The following is an 18,068-nucleotide window of genomic DNA, read 5'->3' on the forward strand; positions in this document are numbered from 1 at the left end:
AAATCACTAAAATACCTCCTCTGTAACTGCAAATGAATGATTTCGATTTGATTCCATTTGCAGCAAATCTACCTGTCTGTGAAACTTCCGTCTAAGGTCGTGCTAGCGTCGCGTTGTCGCGTTCATAATTAGCCAGACGGGCAGACTACTGTTTAAAAAACAGTTTTCTCTTTTTTATAAAATCAGTAGTAAAACAAAGAACCCATAGTTTTAGTTTCATCTAATGTGTCTGCCTGTCCGTGTGTCATAACTGTTTTTTGAAGAAACAAGTGTAAATTAAAAATTTATAACACCCCCGACAAGTGAAGGTTACAGTAATAACTAGAAAAGAGCTGATAACTTTCAAACGGCTGAACCGATTTTCTTGGATTATAGCTAAGAACACTCTCGATCAAGCCACCTTTCAAACAAAAAAATCTAAATTAAAATCGGTTCATTAGTTTAGGAGCTACGATGCCACAGACGGATACACAGACACACAGATACACAGATACACACGTCAAACTTATAACACCCCTCTTTTTGGGTCGGGGGTTAAAAAACACCAAGTGGTAGCCAGAAAACTTTTATTTGACATTATGAGGTTTCTTAGGCAGTTTCTCGAAAAAAACTATTGTTACGAAATAATGAACCTGCGTGAGTTGAATTTCCCAACTTTCTAAACTTCTACCTGAATTGGAAAATCTGAAGAATTCCAAAATAATCGCACGTAGTATCACTGATAACAATATATACTATGTATGTACATATATAGTGATACTCGTAGTATAAAGTTACAAGAAAAAAACCACCATTATTGTGAGACCAATAGGTTGTTAACAGGGCTCTCTCCGTCACTCGTTTCCACTCGTTTCATACAATCGTAGTTCCAATTTCATTTGAATATTAAGCAACCAAAGTCCATGAAATTTTGCAGACATATTCTAGAAACTAATATCTGTGTCTGTGGTGTTTTAGATTTTTCTAAAAATATGTAATTTTAAAATTACAGGGGTTCCAAGATTTGTATGAAAATTTTAAGACCGCGTAACTTTGAAACCGAATATTTTAACAGAAATCTGGAAAACCACAGACATAGATATTAGTTTCTAGAATATGTCTGCAAAATTTCATGGACTTAGATTGCTTAGTATTCAAATGAAATTGGAACTACGATTGTATGAAACGAGTGGAAACGAGTGACGGAGAGAGCCCTCTTAACTATGTTTGGTTGGACTTGGATGAAACTATAGAAAGCGAAAATTCACCCGAAAAAAAAACTTTGTTTCTCATCAATCTTATTTCCGATTTACAATAAGACGGTTTTTATAAGCACGACTACGGAACTCTACCATAATCATGTTCTGACACGCGCTTGACCAGTTATTTCAATTTACGAATTCCTTTAGGTTGTAAAACTTAAACTTCATACATCGCATGAGATTGCATGCCAAAAGCCCGTTAGGTTTATGTGTTCTGTGGTCTAAACTCTACACAAAACGTAATAACCGCCTTTTGTTAAGTGCTGTTCAAAGGCGTAGAAAGGTATAGTTACAAATAGGGTCCTGTCATTCTGTTAAAGATAACTTTTTACGTTAACAGACAGCATTTTACATAGAAAATCGGTTTGTTAGTTATCGCCTTTGATTAAATATCACTTGCTTTATCGGTGAACTAAAAACATCGTGAGTCCGATAGTTTTCAAAGGTGTGAGAAGTCTGAAAAACCACACTTGGGCAGCGTGATGGTCTTTGCTCAAATCCTTCTCATTATGAGAGAAGACCCCTGTTTAGTGGTTTTTTTTTTAAAGAATATTAGCCATGCTAATCGTGACAAATACTCCACTTTCCCCTCCAATTAAGCGTAAAGCTTATGCCAGGAGTGGGTACAACAATAGTGCAACGGGTGGGGTTTGAACCGCTGACCTTTCGGAATTCAGTCCGCTCCTCAACCGGTGAGCTATCGAGGCTCATCGAGACAGCGCTGTGTTTGATGATGATGATTACCTTTCGCTCTTTCTTTCTGTACTATGAATTGGTAAACCCCCATAACCTTGTGTTCGCTGCGCTTTCTTTTGTCTTCTAAGAAGTTTCACAGATACTTTCCATGTATTTATAATTAACGGGATCCTTTCAAATATTTTTCTTCTTGTTTCCGCAGGTACATAAAACTTCGAAGAAGATGAATCCGTATACTTATTAAAGGATGTAATTAGCTTCAGACCTGACGGGTGAGTTTTGTAACATTACATCTTTACGTTGTAATTATTGTTTGTAGTTGCTAGTTTTTATATGCTGCCCTTGCATCATGCGAATTGTCTTATATTTCATTGTGTCTTTACTTTGCGCGATTGAACTATGTGCTGAGCAAAGCTATGCGTTCTAGATACTAAGTAATCTAATATTATGTATAAGTAAATTAATATTCTACTTTATCATCGTTGAATATTTAAAATCTTCCCTGTGCGAAAATTACCCTTTGGAGAAAAAAAACGATAACTATTCATAATTACGGTAAATATTTGCAAAAAAAACCAGATATTTTAATGATTTTAAATTTGCAACGATGACTAAAAGTCGTTTCATTATACTAAAATTTTTAATGTTAAAATCAAAGACATGTTTCTGTATTGTTACAGATTTTGTACAGCTACACAGGTCAACAAGTCTTCGCTTGGAAATATGAATCAATCAACGCCATTTTAACAGGTAAATGACGATTTTTATTATCTTTCCTAGCATTAAGTTTTTTATTTTTAATATTCGTGTACTTAAACAGCGAATGTACAAAACAGCACATGCGACATGATTTTTCTGTCAATTTTACTTGATTTTTCGGTGCATGTCTGATATAAATCAATAAGCTTAACTCTGGATGGTTCACTTTTGCACAGTTCCCCTTTTGAAACTAGAAATTCGTAACAACGAATCCAGAGTTACTCTTCTGTTTGGTTGTAAAATTGCGCTGCGATTAACCATAATGCTCTTTATGTATTGGTTTAACCGTAGCTGTTGCGGTGATTGAATAGCTTGAACAGAATTTGTAATGCATTTTGGCAGCTTGCGGACGTCCAGTGCCGTGGTGCCAGGCTAGCCAAGCTTCCGTTCCGAGGCTGAAGATTGAAATCATTCTCAGGTAGGACACAAATCAATTCTGAGAGAAATATATTTTATGACTTTGCAAGCGAACCTATAAATAAATATGTTTTGACTTTTTAAGTATATTTCTCTCATCTACATAATATTTACATTATTTTAACTTATTTATTCTTTTATTGTTTGTTTATGTTTGATATTAATTTATTTCATTCAAATGTAACATGCCAATGCGATTTTATATATATGTTTTAAATGTAAGAACCGGCTTAATTCATATAAGTACTCGAAGATTATTATTTGATGAAGCCCTCCAGGGACCTCAGTCATGACATTTCGTTACAATACAATTGGATTATTTTTATCTTCCTGAGTTAAGCCGAATTCTACGATAGAAGACGGAACTTTATATTGCGTGACGCTTAATAACTGTTATGGTTTTAATTGTATAAATGATCAGATTGTTTCAGTGGAAGAACTCTACCAATAAAGCTTACAGTTGCGTTTTTCATTTCTATAACCTAATTAATAAATAATTAAATGTGTACATTGTATAATATCAGCAAGTTATGCAGCCTTTTATTTAAATGGGACTGTGTGCCATATAAAAATGGACAGTATCTACTTTTTTCTGAACTACCCAGAATCATCAACGCTTACGTGGCAGGTCGAGACGGCGATGGGCGTGTTAAATTAAAGTTATATGAAGTTGTGTGATGGTTGTGTGATTTTATATTTTATATGTTAGCTAAACTCATGCTTATTATATCGAAACACAGAAACGCACCATCAAAATGTTGATCGCGTAACGTTTGGTGTAAATGTCCACCATAATCCATAGCTGAATACGGCTTGTGATTGTGATACGGCCCACGCATTATTGGGTGTAGGACGTAGATACTCTATTGTTGTATGCAACTGTAGGCTAGTGCGAGTTTTTACATCTCGAAAACGTTTATAGATTTCGATTATGGAAAGTGAAGCGCTATAACATCAGAATAAAATATATTAGACCTGAACCCTTTTGCTTTAAAGTTTATGTCCATCCAGACATCTACAGCCAGCGCTACAATCTGAAACGTTCTCTAAAACTGGCATTCAGTGGGGATTGCCACCAGAAGTGATAACTTAAAACAGTTTGGTAAATAACAGTGTTTTTTTTAAAGATTTTCAAATTAATTGTAGTATCAAAAATTAAAATTTCATGATTTGTAAATTAAACCATTAACATTTGTTTACTTTAATTTATCTAGCGGCACCCCGAGCATTGTCAAAATTAGCATGTCGGTGACACGAACCCGAATTTTTTATTCATCTCAACATCGCCCAACGCGCCTATAGAAATTTTCACTTGAATTAAAATCGACTTTTTATTATTACTCTGATGTTATAGCATTCCGATATTCGAAACTTTTTACGGTGAAAAGGGTGTACTAAGAATTTTAAAAGGAACTGTATCATTTCATTTATATAATCGAAACTAAAACGGTCAGAGCGTAATGTAGGAAACGGTTTGAATTTTGATTTACGGATCAAAATTGAATCCACGAATGTTACCACACAATACTAATTGAGAAATATGGGTATAAAGTTGAATTCAGCGTAAAACTAGCTTTCGTGCATTTTCTAGAAATACAGAAGAATAATTCTTTTGAGGGAATTTCATATATTTATTTTATTTATTCCCCGTCCTCCAAATAAATTTCCACGTGTGCAGTGTCTTCTTACATTCAATTATAAGTTACGAAATTCATTACTATCCATTACAGGAACTGTAATAAGATATAAATAGTACAACGTTGACTTTGCACAATCCGTTGGTAATATTATATACAATATTATATAGAACAAAAAATTTTCTTTATGCAAAAATACTTTTTACAAAGTGCAGTAAGTTTATTTTAAAGCAATAATATATGTTATTATGTTCTATAATAACATATGCATGTGTTCAGTGAGACCAGCTATACCTATTTACTTATATTTAAATGATAAATAATCTCTTCTTATTGTTTCTATTTGACTGAGCGTTGAATTCAAAAAACCTCGTTGAAGTTACAACACCTAAGTTTAGAATTTTTAGTTTGCGAATAAATTAAGGTACAATAATTATATTATAGGTATTATAGGTATCTTCACAGAAGTATATTTATAGCTTTAGCTAGCGACTTCGACCGCGTGGATTTGCATAGAAAACCTTTACAGGTATACCAGCTTTGGACCAAATGTTGAATTAGGTTGAGTAGATTGAGGTGTTAAGACTTAAGTAGTTACAAACAGACCAACTTATTTTTGGATTTTTAATATAGTATGGACTACGGAACCTATAAATACATAGATACTTTGCTTAGCACGTAGATACAGCGTATCAATTTGTTGTTTTGAATAGTTGAGTCGCTCGTTCATTGCATTGAAGCATTGTTGTGTAGTTTACCACATTTCCTTCATAGTCTGAGATCCCACTGCATGATATTTTCACCCATGTGGTTTTGTGGCATTGAATGTAACAAAAACAATGTCATGGACATTCTAAGATTAACAAATAAATAACTGAAATAGACCGACCAAGTGCGAGTCGGGCCTCGCGTTTTTGAGTTCCGTACATAATCACGTACAACATAACCATTTTGGGTGTATCAAATATTTCTTTTCGAGCTCGACATCGCAATAAACCGTGAAAGAAACCCCAAAAAATGTTCATTTGTTTTGATCACAGTTTACTTCTTCCTAAATTCAGTAGTTGTTTTCAGTATTTGTTGTTTAAGAGGGGTCTCTCCGTCACTCGCTCCATACAAACGTAGTTCGTCTCTCATTTGAAAACTAACCAATCATACTCAATGGAATTTTGTAGAAACGTTCGGGGAACTAAAATCTATGCCTGTGGTTTTCCAGATTTCCGGTAAAATATTCGGTTTCAAAGTTACGGGGTCTTAAAAATTCACATACAAATCTTTTAGCCCCTGTAATTTTGAAACTACATATTTTTAGAAAAATCTAAAACACCACAGGTACAGATATGAGTTTATAGAATATGTCTGCAAAATTTCATGGACTTTGGTTGCTTAATATTCAAATGAAATTGGGACTACGATTGTATAGAGTAAGTGACGGAGAGAGCCCTGTTAAGTACAATATATATAATACACTTCAATTTCATATTCCTAAGTAGTTTAGTTTTTGAGATAGACCCTGTCACAAAAATGGTCTAAAACTGACAACATTAATAACACCTCATTTTTTTCAATTCTTGAGATACAAAATAAAATAAAAATATTCTTACTTACTCAATAACAATAATAAGAAAAAAATAATTTTCGATTCCTTTTTCATGTATGCGAGCTCGCCTTAAAAATAATTAAATTGAATTTCTAATTCAATTTAATTAAATTGAATTCATTCAGTTTTGGTTAAATTGAATTAATTCAGTTTTGGTTCAACCTTCTACACTAAATACCAAAATTTCAGGTGTGTAACTTATTTTGTCTGTGAGCTAGATACCTCTGACACACGGACAGACATACAGCAGAGCAGAGTGACATTAATAAGGCTCCGTACACTTTGGGTACGGAACCCTAAAAAATGTGTTATCAATCAAAATGGCTAGGATACATATAGTTTCTTTATTAAGAGGGCTCTCTCCGTCACTCGTTTCATACAATCGTAGTTCCAGTTTCATTTGAATATTAAGCAACCAAAGTCCATGAAATTTTGCAGACATATTCTAGAAACTAATATCTATGTCTGTGGTTTTCCAGATTTCTGTTAAAATATTCGGTTTCAAAGTGACGCGATTTTAAAAATTTTCATACAAATCTTTGAGCCCCTGTAATTTTAAAAGTACATATTTTTAGAAAAATCTTACACCAACTTCATCCACTACAGAGCACGGGTCTATTCTCAGTATGAGAAGTGCCAATCCCAAGATTTGTAGACGAATTTATTAAGATATTATGTATATTATAATATAACCCTCCGCCCTCGATATATAGTATAATCTGTTCACTAGCATAGTGTCACTACACCCGCAGGCGAACTAATTTTTTTTTGCCTTTTATTATTTTTTATTGTGTTTATTAAATAAATATTTTCTATTCTCAGAATAAAATAGGATACTATGTTATTCTTATGGTTATATTGTAATAAAATACGAATTTAAATAATAAACAAAAGTTAGGTAGTGACACTGTGTTAGTGAACAGACTTTACATAGCAATGTAACTAATACACCACCGTCTGGGCTGCTAAATGCAAAGGCGAATTTTGTCATGCAGGTAATCGTGTCATTAAACAATTCGTCGATTGTATTATAATGCAAGTGTAAATTAAAAATTTATAACACCCCCAACAAGTGAAGGTTACAGTAACTAGAAAAGAGCTGATAACTTTCAAACGGCTGAACCAATTTTCTTGAATTATAGCTAAGAACACTCTCGATCAAGCCACCTTTCAAACAAAATAAAACTAAATTAAAATCGGTTCATTCGTTTAGGAGCTACGATGCCACGGACAGATAACAGATAAACAAACTTATAAGACCCCTCTTTTTGGGTCGGGGTTTAAAAACGCGACATTACAAATGACAGTGTTTAAATTCAATTCAACTCTCTCGGAATCGCGTTATGAAAGCGTGTAAGTGATTACCCCCATTGATTTTGGAAGCGCCCTGTGGTGTCCCCATAAAAGACCTTTGTACTTTGCGTAGACGATTTGACGCTATGACTAGCTTATGACGATTTCTGGTATGTCAATTATTGTGTGTACCACTTATATTTGTTTACAAAAATTAGTATTCTATCTAACAAAAGCAATGTTATTCTTATTTTTATTTTAGTTGGAAAACCAACAGCTTGATTACACTAAATAATCTTAAAATTAAGTAACTTAGAGCTAATAATGGGTTTTCACAGTTAGACACAATATTAATAAGAAGAACACAGTGACAAGTACGCTATAACTAGATATAATTACGTTACGCTATCTAACAATTACTTAAAAACTTTGGCGTACACTTTTCACACGGCCATACAATAAATCTATATTGGATCCGTTATAAATTGAATTTAGATTGCAAGAAGCGCGAGTAATGAAAGAATTTGACCTGTGGTTCGTTTTAGACACAGATATATGTAAAAAAAATGTCTGGATGTATGTATTAATAGAAAGGGTACAAATAATTCGGGGCAGTCTATTGACCTCCTCGCTGTATTAAGTAGGAAATAAATATCAGCTATAATTCTACTAATATAAAGCGGTACAAGGTGTAAATCTGTACACGCTTTTTCATAAGGAGTTTTAGGAAGGTGAATTATATTTTAAAAACCGAATAAATTTACGTTGAATATTTTCAACTATGTTACATTGATTGGTTGATATAAACTTGATGAGCAGGATTCCGTATTTGACAGGCGTATTCTAGGTTTATATATTGAGAAATTACAAATGAATTGCGAAGGCACTGTGAGTACCATACCAGTCTCTTCAAACTTTTCGTAAATATTCGCGTGACGAAAGTTTATCAATTGATCGATAGCTCTTTTTTAGCAATATAAAAATAGTTTGGTTGGTGTGTTGTCTGCAAACATAACAATGTCACAAACGTTGCTAACATGGTATGGCAAATCATTTATGTAAATCAAAAATAGAAAAGGACCCAAGACTGAGCCCTGTGGGACACTTAGTGAGACAGATGAGCCTTGAAACTTCACGTAATTTATGACTAACCTTTGAATTCTGTCATTAATGAGATCCAGTGTAACGCTTTTGATGCTATAGTAGCTTAGTTTCTCTTGGTTCAACTAACAAAGTTTTATGATCAGCACAATCAAACGCCTTAGATAGGTCACATTGTTAATGGAGTTATTTCGGCAGGGTTAGATATACATTACCGAAGTTAGTCAATGAAAAGTTTGGAGAATGTTATTTGTTGGACACTTTCTGTTATGTAGAACGTCATTGGTATAAAAAGCATTGTTTTAAATCTCTTTAACGGATATTTATCCTAGAATAGCATTTTATTTGGATAACACCTGTGTGAAGATATCATGTAGTGGGATCTTGGAGTATGAAATACAACAGATAGAAGTTTATAGATTTTCTGTAGGCACTAGAATTTAGAGTACCTAAATGGTTTTCAACATTAGGTGTACTTACTAAATTTCTAAATATAATTATCTTTACAAATAAGTCATGTATTGTGTTATATGTTTTTTATAAAATTAGATATTAAATGACTGTCGTTAATTTGCATTAAACTCAAGATATTTCGTGCATACGATTCGTATTCGTCTAAACGATCACAAGTACAACATCTTCCGAATCCAAATAAAATAAAAGACGTATCACGTAACAAATAAGATGAATGTTTTTCAAGCAGGCTCGTGAAGTCAAAAAATTCAAAAAAAATCAGCATCATGTTCTAGGGATTCAGTATGATTAGAAATCTCTGATTTTAAAGTTCAAATTATAATCTCATAACTTTTAAGCAGTAAATGTATTTAAATGACAATGACCCAAATGTACCTACAGTTTATCTTAATTATTATTTAGCGCAAAAAATAATATGAATCCTGCTCGGATCAATTCATTCTTTATCTTATCAAACAGTAGGTTCAACAAGTTTATCTGACTGACTGCGTAATCATTTGTCTTTAGTATTTATCAACAATGACATAACATAGGTATGAGTATTTATTACTATTGCTTTCAAAAAGGTGATATTATTCTAAAATAATTTCGGCAACGACAGTCAGCCTCAATGGAGACTAGCTAACTATGCTGGATATAATATTACTATCGTACCTAAGTCTGTCCACAAATAGATTAACTCTTAATCACTATCATGAGCGATGGAACCGTAATCCGACACTACTGGAGATACAGAACCAACGTGCTTTCCGAGGTACAGAGGTGCAATACCTCCAATACCGGACTGTTATACAGTATTTCTGGTCAGAAAACTCAATAAATTTTTGCTCCAACTTAAGAGGGGTCTCTCCGTCACTCGCTCCATACAAACGTAGTTCGTCTTCATTGGAATACTAACCAATCATACTCAATGGAATTTTGTAGAAACTTTCCGGGAACTAATATCTATGCCTGTGGTTTTCCAGATTTCCGTTAAAATATTCGGTTTCAAAGTTACGCGGTCTTAAAAATTCACATACAAATCTTTGAGCCCCTGTAATTTTAAAACTACATATTTTTAGAAAAATCTAAAACATCACAGGCACAGATATTAGTTCCTAGAATATGTCTGCGAAATTTTATGGACTTTTGAACTACGATTGAATGAATTTTGATTGATGGAAATTGGAACTACGATTGTATGGAGGAAGTGACGGAGAGAGCCCTGTTAAGAGTCGAACCCGGTACATACGCGCAGCCAAATACGCTAGTCAAACTAGACCAATGATGAATGATTTCAGAAATATAAATACTTAAATACTTTCTGAAATACTGGTTATTGCTTGCGGATGCGCCAGCATTATCCATGAAGTATGAACAGAAAGGTAATAATGAACATTTTATGAGGTTTCTACGGAAATAAAGAGTGCAGTGGCATTATTAGTATAGGCTATTAGGCTCAAACAATTTCAACGGCTATAGTGTGCACAATAACCTAATCCGCTCTTCCAGACTTATTAGTTTTGGAATAAACGTAAAACAAAGATAATGTACAATCAGCACGTTGTTGCGACCCCGTAATCGTCGGACAAAAAAGACAGATTTACACCGAGAGTCTCCATACAATGTGATATTTGTAAATATATCTTCTCTATATTAATACAGAGATATAGTATACCTAAGAATAAAAGAATAGATAAATAACAAAGAATACGAATTATTTAACACATTACATTATTTATGTCAGACCAACTCGGGGCCTACTTAGTGATAAGAATGAATACCTATATTGATAAGTGATGTAACGTAGTACTCTCGTGTTTACAACAATATCGTATAATTTATGTAACAGTTTTAAAAGAAATTTCTTAAATTCTGTATTATCGTGATCTATGCATATACCTCGCGGTATCCCCTATTTTAAACATATGATTGTAATAGTTAACTTTTAACATCAGAGACCTCGCTTCGCTCGGACAATAAAAGTACTTGACCTGACTGACTGACTGATCATCAATCTAGCCTAAATCGCTGGGGTTTGAAACTTGAAATTTTGACATAGATTCCTTTTATTAGGTACCTACGTAGGTGCTCACTCAGTAAAAAGTTTTAAGAATTCTACCCCAATTCTAAAGGGGTTAAATAGGCAATGAAATTCGTATGAATACCCGTCAATTTTCAAGTTAAAGGGATACTATACCTACGAAAATTGGTATTTCGGTTTTTGGTTAAAAGATATAGGTACGGGTTATAAGATTTTCAGAAATCTATCCCCAAGGGGAATATACTGGGGATGAAAGTTTGTATGAAAGTCCATCATTTGCAAGTTAGAAAATTGGTATTTGACCTTTTATGCAAATGTGAAGTATGTGCGTGTTTCAAGATTTTTGGAAATTCCTCCCCCTCACGGATTATAAAATATTCCACACGAGTAAAGCCGGGGCGGTCCAGCTAGTATTCGGTAAGGTCACTACAGCATCAAGTTCGTGTACGTGTCAAACAAAGATCGACTTTTGAACCTAGCAGATTGTTTGAATATTTATTATTTGAAAAATTACTAGTTTAATAAAGCTGTGCTCTACTATACTATCGCGGAACAAAATCTTATATTTTTGCTATAAAAAAAAACTAATATTTAATACAGCACTTAGCACATAATATTATAAAAAATATTTTCAGCGTATTCGTCTAATTTCTCTACGGTAAATGCGAATATGACTAATATTAACACGAGTTACAGCTATTGAATGGTATATCGACTTATACTGTGATTACTGGTAGGTTAAGAATGTTTTGATGATTCTCATTTTTGATTAAAAGTGCGTTCTTTTTCCTTTTGAGGTCCCTAAAAAAGAGGAGTTTTTCAATCTGACGCGTATTTTAATTTGGTTATGACTTGTGAAAAAAAATCGAGTCGGTGCCACTGTCTAGTCAAAAAAAAATATAAATGTTTTTTTTTTAATTTTATTTTTATATCTTGTCACAATTTTCCTAAACTTTACAACTGTGTCATCTTGTCCGCTACCTACCCCATGTATTTTTTTGTTTTGACGTCTGTGAATGCGACAAGATAACGGAATCTACTGATAACTGATAACGATTTGCAACCGAAGCTACCTACTAGAATTATCAGAGCTGACATGATTTGGAAAGGGCATTTTCCTTTACATTAGCAATATTTTGCGACACGTGTATTTCATTTGAGAAATCGTTAAAAGACATTGCTCTTAATCTATCGTAGATTAACGTAACTTGCATTGGCACTCGGCCGATTTTTTACTTGATTTATATTTACAGCTGAACATAAAATAACATAGATATATAATTATACATATAATGCGTACACAATGAGATCATACTCGCCATGTTAACTCCTTACAATCGTTCACCTTAAAAATAAGGACTAAAATCATACTTTTGACATGACATATTTTGACACAGAGTTAAATTGCGGGCGAGTTCTCATTTTGTATAGACCCACTATTTATGTACTACGTTGGATCTGTGATTGAAGCAGCTTGAATATCGCCATTCTGGCGCTGATAGTGATAGTCATGTGACTAGTAACTAAATGTTATGTCAACAAGAAAACCATTTGACACAATGTGTCAACTTAAATTCCCGTTATGCTCGGTGAGACACGTTTTCAACTTGAAAACTTACACTAAGGGCAAACTTATACTAAGGCCACATAAATAAGCGAATTTGAAAGGCTGTTTTCGCTGGAGCAATAACATGCAACCATGCGGCAAGCTACAAATCGAAACATTAATTTTGAGGCTTTAGAGCGCTTACGCACACATCCGATCCGAGTCCGCGATAATACGGATATGAAAAACTCGGACTGAAGTTAGATATTGCTTACGCACTAATCCGATCTCTGATCCAAATCCAAGCTATTCAGTGGGCATCTTTGACATATCTACGTCATACGTCCGATTTGAATCCGAGTTACACCGAGAAATTCTCTCGGATGACGGAGAGAACTCGGATGACGGAAGTCGAAGCTAGTGCGTAAGCTACCATACCAATAGATTTATGACCACTTCGGAACGTATTGTCACGGACTCGGATCGGATTCAATTCAATTAAATTCAATTCAAAATATTTTTATTCAATTAAACTTTTACCACTACTAACACTAGCCAACACTAGCAAGGCAAGAAAGGAGAACTTTCAGCAAAGGTTGCCTGGTAGAGATTGCTTTAAGCAATAAGGCCACCTTTGCATACAATTGTTTTTCTGTTTTCTTCCTTCTGTGTTGTTCGTTTACATGTTTTGTGTGCAATAAAGACTTTTATCCATCTATCTATCTATTTTTTACAAGTACTGTTGAATGCAGTGCGTAATCCCCCTTAAGAATCATACGGCAGTCTATCCAGAGACTGTTTCGTGCTGTAGAGTTAGAACTTAGAATATTACGGTAGGAGAGTGCCGACAATTCATGCTACATTTGAATTATTCAAGAAGGCAATCTTGTGGCATGCTTCGATGTCGCACTGTATTGCTTTTTCATATAACAGCCTTTACCTATAAGAACGAGATAAAGTTGAAAAGTAAAACCCGACTACGATCGTCTTGACAGTTGGTTTATTTTAATGTTGTTGTACCTACATTTATATTCATGAACTCAGAATTTTCTCTTCTTTCATTTGACATCCCACTCGATACAATAGAAAAAAAAATGTCAAGACCCCCCGCTTCATTCATCAAAATCGACCCAATGGTTTTGGCGCTACGGTGGAACCCACAGAATCTGGATACAATACATACATACATACGCAGACTGCTCATAACCCTTCATTTTGGCTTTGCCGCAGTCGGGCAAAAACAGTCATAAGTCATGACGCATTGCTTTAAGATTATCTATGACAAAACGAGACGCGAGTAGGTATTTTCAAAAATGCTGTCTGTTTCACGCCGCTTTGCTGCCTTCTCCGTATCGTGCGATAGAGATAGTTGCGAGTCCAGTAGGCATTTGCCTACATTTTATTCTTGAAATATAATTTCGGGTGATAACGTTTTTACCCCCCAAAAGTTTGCAAAATCAAACAATTTTGATCTCATTAGATTCAGTACACCTTAATCTAGTCTCGTGCGTTTTATTTTTTTGTATTTTAGTTATTTAGAACAAAAATATGGATAACTAGATGCTAGTAACTTTTAACATAAGCAATATTTCTTTAAAATTAAAACGTACGAGCATTGATCTTCATTATATTTACAAGATTTCTAAAAATTATGATAATTGGACTATATTTAAGGGGAGAAGAACGTTATCACTTTTTGTATAAAAATTTACAACTAGACATTTCTCTTAAGTAGTTGTAAGTTGTTATACATACATATATTGATAATAATTAAAGCTTTTCAGCATCTACAACGTTGCAGAAGATTGCTCTTTACCTCGTGAAAGACTTGGGTAGTGAGATGTACTTGTACATCAAAATTCTCACTACCTTGTCTTTCATGCGGATCGAGCATACATCGACGAAGTTCTTCGCTTCGCATTGCAAGACTAAGCCAGGATTAAAGATAGAGGCGCCTTGGTGCTTATGAATGCAACTCAGTACGTATATGGAGTACAAGTATAACTTAATAATATCAAGTACCACGTTGGGTGCACCAATTTACCCGGCACACTAAGAATATTTTCAAAGAACGTTCGGCTTCTGTTGGTACGAGTACGTTACTTGTGTGGGTTGCGTTCATATGCACCAAGTATCCCCGGCGCAAGTACATATTACTGAGTTTGAAATGATACAACAGAAGGCGAGAATTTTGTAAGGAGACCTGTATACTGCACACTAATCCTGGCGGATTGTGGTGCTCTAGCGCCGATTGGTCGTCACCCTAACTTGCGTTGCAACACTCCACTCCATAACACAGTAATATGTTTGCGCCTTTAGATATAGTTACCCAAAATACGAGTTGCGACATCACGAAAACTTAGATGGTTTTCTTGATTTTCCATAACCGACTTATGGTTCGAACGCATATAGATGGAATGGAGTCGAGTCCTTGAAAGTAGTCTTTTTAAGTACCTAAACTCGGCATTAAATATATTGACACCGTTGAAATTGGTATACTTTTTGGAAACACACGTAGGATTTGCCATACGCCACGCACCGTTTGTATGCCAAAGATCAAAATAATAATCAAAATAAAATAATAATAATAATGTTTAGTGAGTATTTATTCATCCAAGTGTTTAGTTTGAGTTTTTTTAATTTAAGTTTTTTTTATGAAATATTTATTTGCAAATGATTACTTTTTGGTTATTATTCACCTACTTACTTCAAAAATCTTCAAAATCATATATGTAGCTGATTATTCAGTCAACTATATTTGTAAGAAACTAAATGTACGCAACGATGAATTCCTTTTAAAAGTTTCTGTAGATTATTTCTCGTTATATTTGAGAAGCGCTGCACGATTTTACAAATTACATTACTTCGACTTAGTCAAGCGGAAAAAAGAGATGCGAATAATCGACTGTTTACCTTTCGAAAGATTTATTTATGCTTTCTATCACAATTTCAAGATTATCTCTTATTTGTATAGCTCTTGTATAGTTTTGCTCTATTAAAATTTATTCTTCTTCTTTTTCGTTCACACTTGGCAGAGTGGTCGTGGTTATGAGTTTTGTTTTAACATTATGTGTACAAATCTCCTCCTCCTACTATCCAGCTCCTCGACAACACATACCTATTACGTAGACTTAAAAAGGTAAGCATTTTTAACCCAAATATAGGGGTGTTATAAGTTTGACGTGTGTATCTGTGTATAAGTCTGTGGCATCGTAGCTCCTAAACTAATGAACCGATTTTAATTTAGTTTTTTTTTGTCTGAAAGGTAGCTTGATCGCGAGTGTTCTCAGCTATCTTAGTTTATAGTTAGTCTTATTGGAAGAGACTTTGTTCTTGTTTTCGTTAAATTGAACTAGCACTATATTTTGACTCTGTTCTTGTGTTCTCTAAATTGCACTAACACTATACTTTCACAATGACTACACTAGCTCACAAGTGTAAATTAAAAATTTATAACACCCCCGACAAGTTAAGGTTATAACTAGAAAAGAGCTGATAAATTTCAAACGGCTGAACCGTTTTTGTTGAATTATAGCTAAGAACACTCTCGATCAAGCCACCTTGCAGACAAAAACCGGCCAAGTGCGAGTCAGACTCGCGCACTGAGGGTTCCGTACTCGGGTATTTTTTCCAACATTTTGCACAATAAATCAAAAACTATTATGCATAAAAATAAATAAAAATTTTAGAATGTACAGGTGAAGCCCTTTCATATGATACCCCACTTGGTATAGTTATCTTACTTTGAAAATTGAAACACATTTTAATTTTTTTTTAAATGATGTAACCACAATTTCGCGGTTTTTCAATCAAAAATTTGTATGTGAATTTTCAAGACCGCGTAACTTTGAAACCGAATATTTTAACGGAAATCTGGAAAACCACATATTAGTTCCCGGAACGTTTATATGCAAAATTCCATTGAGTATGATTGGTTAGTATTCCAATGAGAGACGAACTACGTTTGTATGGAGCGAGTGACGAAGAGAACCCGCTTAAGACAGGGACGTAAACCACAGTGAAATATACTCAATCTTGCTTTTAATATCTATATTGTATACAGTAGTGTAAGGAAATAATTGTTCCTCTCTCGTCTGGCTTTACAAAGATTAGCCAATGTCAAGTTTGTAGTTATTTGTAACAAGTTAGTTAAATTATACAAGTATGGACCCCGTCTGTGACGACGCTCGCCGACACACGCACGGCACCCCTTTAGAGCGCTTTCCAGTCAGTTTTAACAAAAAAAAAACACTCCAAAAAGGCACCGCACGCCCGCCAGCTAACACCACCACAGACGAAGTCCATCCTCTTATTCCTCAATCATAGTACTTATATTATCACATATTTTAAGACAAGCGCATATCACTGGACATCGGCTACTGCGACAAGAAAATTACTTAGTAAATTCTTTTTCTTTAGCTTTATTTAGTACTAGCTGATGCCCGCAGCTTCGCCCGCGTGGATTGGTCAGATCCCCTGCAGCATCAGGATTGAGGAGTTGGACTCCAAATTTTTTATGAAACAATGTCGCAAAGTTCCTCTATAGATTAAAAAAGAAATGACGCAAATCGGTTCAGAAATCTCGGAGATTTCGGTGTACATAGGTATAAAAACACAATTCCCTTTTTGAAAGTCGGTTAAAAAGTAGCCTATGTTACTCCCTGGTCAATTCTCTACTTGTCTGTGAAAATCCCGTCAAAATCGGTTCAGCCGTTCCCAAGATTAGCCTTTTCAAACAGACAGACAGACAGACAGACTGACAGACAGACAGACAGAGAGACAGACAGACAGACAAAAATTTTAAAAACGTGTGATTCAGTTATAGTATCGTTCAAATAACCATATGACCTTAATATGTGGTAGTTATTTCGAAATTACAGACAGACACTCCAATTTTATTTTAGTATAGATTTTTGCAATACATGTAGTTTTTACGTATAAGTTATATTTTAAGCGGAGCACTTTATTTCTTCTTCTTTTATCCATACTTAATATTATAAATGCAAAAGTGTGCCTGTCTGTCTGTCTGTCTGTCTGCTACCTTTTCACGGCCCAACAGTTTAACCGATTCTGACGAAATTTGCTACAAGGTTAGCTTATATCCCGGGGACGGACATAGGCTACTTTTTATCCCGGAAAATCAAACAGTTCCCTCGGGATTTTTAAAAACCTAAATCCACGCGGACGAAGTCGCGGGCATCCTCTAGTTATTAATAAAAAAAACATTATGTATGTTTGTGAGAGTCCAAGTGAAAGCTTTTTATAAGAAGATTCATACTAA

The 18,068-nt window shown here is 34.4% G+C and overlaps 1 long non-coding RNA gene across 2 annotated transcripts in view; it reads left to right on the forward strand.

Annotated features, from left to right (window-relative positions):
- LOC123880538 overlaps positions 1 to 18,068 on the forward strand; it is a 50,736-nt gene that overhangs the window by 18,297 nt on the left and 14,371 nt on the right. For both annotated transcript variants that reach the window (XR_006799279.1, XR_006799280.1), the window contains exons 3-5: positions 2,140 to 2,209; positions 2,618 to 2,687; positions 3,039 to 3,114. This is a non-coding gene — a long non-coding RNA (uncharacterized LOC123880538). The remainder of the gene's footprint in view (positions 1 to 2,139; positions 2,210 to 2,617; positions 2,688 to 3,038; positions 3,115 to 18,068) is intronic.

This window comes from Maniola jurtina, chromosome Z (genome assembly GCF_905333055.1).
Source record: "Maniola jurtina chromosome Z, ilManJurt1.1, whole genome shotgun sequence".
Lineage (NCBI taxonomy): Eukaryota > Metazoa > Arthropoda > Insecta > Lepidoptera > Nymphalidae > Maniola > Maniola jurtina.